The sequence below is a fragment of the Furipterus horrens genome, unplaced genomic scaffold (assembly GCF_987537825.1).
Source record: "Furipterus horrens unplaced genomic scaffold, mFurHor1.1.pri manual_scaffold_7, whole genome shotgun sequence".
In the NCBI taxonomy this organism is placed as follows: domain Eukaryota; kingdom Metazoa; phylum Chordata; class Mammalia; order Chiroptera; family Furipteridae; genus Furipterus; species Furipterus horrens.
In genome coordinates, this window is record NW_028327177.1 from 97,466,427 (window position 1) to 97,469,560 (window position 3,134).

The 3,134-nt window shown below is 43.2% G+C and overlaps 1 pseudogene; it reads right to left on the reverse strand.

Annotated features, from left to right (window-relative positions):
- Positions 1 to 366: 366 nt before the first annotated feature.
- Positions 367 to 1,275, reverse strand: LOC150004840 (palmitoyltransferase ZDHHC6-like; annotated as a pseudogene).
- Between the last annotated feature and the right edge of the window lie 1,859 nt (positions 1,276 to 3,134).

The following is a 3,134-nucleotide window of genomic DNA, read 5'->3' on the forward strand; positions in this document are numbered from 1 at the left end:
TACAATTTTGAAGTAATGGGGCAGACTTAAAATATAATTGCATTTTAATAGAGGCTATCTATTTTTCTTCTTGCTCTCTGGGGCTTGTCTTAGCATCACAGAGACACTTTTTTTCACACAGTTTCTTATTCTTGAAACACCTCCTATAAAGGAATCATCAAGAATTTTGGCCCTGGCTGGTGTGGCTCAATGGATTGAGCACTGGCCTATGAACCAAAGGGTCGCTGGTTCCATTTCTAGTCAGGGCACATGCCTGGGTTGTGGACCAGGTCCCAGGTTGGCGGCATATGAGAGGTAACCACATATCAATGTCTCTCTCCCTCTCTTCCCCTCTCTCTAAAAATAAATAAATAAAAATGTTAAAAATTAACAAAAAAAAATTTGGTCTCCATACAACCAGTATCATAATCCTCTCATGGCTAAAATGAACTCTCTCTTCTGCAGCATTATCTGAGGCTCTTCAATGCAGGGGCTTGTGAAGAATGTTTTGATTCCTTTATTCAAAGGACAGCAGGCACCACTGTATTCTTCTATTACTTTATATTGAACACTTCTTACTCTTTTATCTCCTTTTTGTTTCAGCTGTTCTATGTTAAGCTGTACTGGTACCAGCCTTCTCTTATTGGCCACTCCAGTCCATCTCCTTCCAGGACTCATGACCAGGTAAATACCTGTTTAGAAAGTTCTTCCATTGACTTCCCATATCATAAGGAAAAACAAAGACTTCATTTTGTTGAATTTGATCTTTAGTTTTTTATTCAATTCATTATTCAACAGAACTTTGGTTTCTGAAAATTATTTTCATCTGGATAAAAAACAACATCGCAATGGCTATGGTTGGTTCCTAAAGCTAATCCCAAGGCAAATGAGATGGCAACAAATGCAGCTAATCCAAATGGAATAATTGGAAGAGGATCTCTCCGGTCTGCGCTCATATCAATCTCTACCATGTTCCACGCAGAGGAGAGACAGTTATAAAACAGTGTATACAGTCATAACAAAAATGAAGGCAGCCTGAATACAACCCATTGGTGCTGAAGGAGAAACAGTATGAATGCATCATGATTTTGGTAAGCATAGCAGTTGTTGATCTATGGACAGTGATGGTCCATCTTGATCACACACCTCTTACACTTCTGGCAGTTGATGTGACTGTGGTGCCTTATATGCTTGGCAGACTTGATAATGCTGGAGGTACATGCTATCCTGAGAATTTTCTGGCTTCCACCCCAGAGGGACAAAGCCAGGACCAACAAACATGGCATTGAAGTAATTATAAAGAATCATGACAGTCCAAGTTTTCACCATGATAAAATTCATGTGAGGGCCAATACCACAACACATAGTCAATCATGGCCATCATAGAACATATTGCTAGAACACCAAGGGTTGTAAAAGGACCCCAGTGACACAGTCTCTTTAATTCTTGGAGATTTTCAAACTTGATAACTGAGCAAACTGTACCTATTTTGGTGAGGAAGAGTGCCTTCCTATCTAAAGAATTATAGATTTCCTTTTTATGTGCACACATTTCCATGTGCCACAGGTCCACATGTGTCCCTTAATTATCATGTCTTCAGGTTGTGAGATGTTAATGCAGATTATGCCATTTTCACTGTTACATACTGAGAGCTCTTTATCTGAACCAGGAGAATTATGTATCTTGGTTTGAAACCCAATCTCAGTCCAGTGGTCCTTGGCAGCCACTACTCAGCCATTGCATTTCTGGCCTATGCTCACCTGGAACAGGTTTTCTCCTTTTTGGGTGACTGCATCATGGGTACTTCAGTCCAGAGCAAGCAAAAACAAATCCCAGTTGTTAGAGGCTGGGGTGAGGGACTGGATACCACCCATTGGTCTCTTGGCCAGCACTCTTGCCGATGTTCTCTCACTAAGGCCCTGTATGCCTATTATTCCATTTTCTCTGCCATAAATTTTTGCTGTCAGAAAGTCATAATAGAGACTTCTGGCCAAGATGGAGGCATAGGTAGACACACTATGCTTCCCTCCACAACCAAAAGGATTACATCTACCTCACACTTAAAAATAACCGGAACTGCCAAAAAATCAAACTGCATAGAAGTCCAACAAACAAAGATATAAAGAAGCAATACTCATTCAGACAGGTAGGAGGGGTGAGTTGGGGTGGAGAGAATGTGATGTGGCAGTGGTGGCAGCAGCAGGGCAGTGTCTGTGGCCAGCAGGCCAGCAGAAAGAGCAGTCACACATTATAAAACTCAAGAGGAACACCTGGAGACTGATCCCAGCCCCAGGCCAAGGTTCCAGCACCAGGGAAAATAAAGCCTCACTGCTTCTAACTGTGAAAACCAGTGGAGGTTGGTGTAGGGAACCACTCCTTGTGGTTTAGGGAATTATAGCCCCGGCCTGAGCTTGACCTGCCGCCGGCATTCCAGCTGTGCTTGTCTTTAAGTCTCAATGTAAGGCTGCACGTGGAACATAACCGAAAGCAACTCAGAGGGTTTCCGTGGGAATTGGATTTAAAGAATGCTTATTATGCTTTAGAACTTGCTCTGCTTATCTTTTAATATAACATAAACAATCTCTAGCAAGAAACGTATGAAACCTCGCACCTAATGCCAGTGTGGCATCAAGATGTTTGACAGACCCTGACACAGACTGGTCACTGTGTCCTCTGTACTGGTACATCTAATCTGTTATTGTCAACTGTAATCCAAACACCTAAAAGCTATTGATGATTTATGAATTTTGACCTTGTACCTCCCATTTGCATCCTTCCTCAATAAAAGCCATGAGGAAAGGAGATCTGATTGCTGTTCTCCACTAGAGAGGCAGCCACCTTTCTTTCCCCAGACATAATAAAGTGTCCTGGGTAAATTTGTTCCGCCATGGTCACAAAGCCTCTGCTGGACAGAGCAACTTCCAACTGAGCCTAGGGTGTGTGAGGCACCTCCACCTCAGGTTGGGGTGGCAGAAGAAACTCAGCAGAGTCCATTTGTTTAGAGGGCCCCCATGGTCCTAGAACATTTGCAACCCCACTCACTCTGGGACCACAACCAGAGCAACAGCAAGAGGGGCGCCCGTCCTATATGGGAAGCAGGAGAAGCACCTGGCCCTGGCTAGTGTGGCGCAGTGGATTGAACACTGTTCTGCAA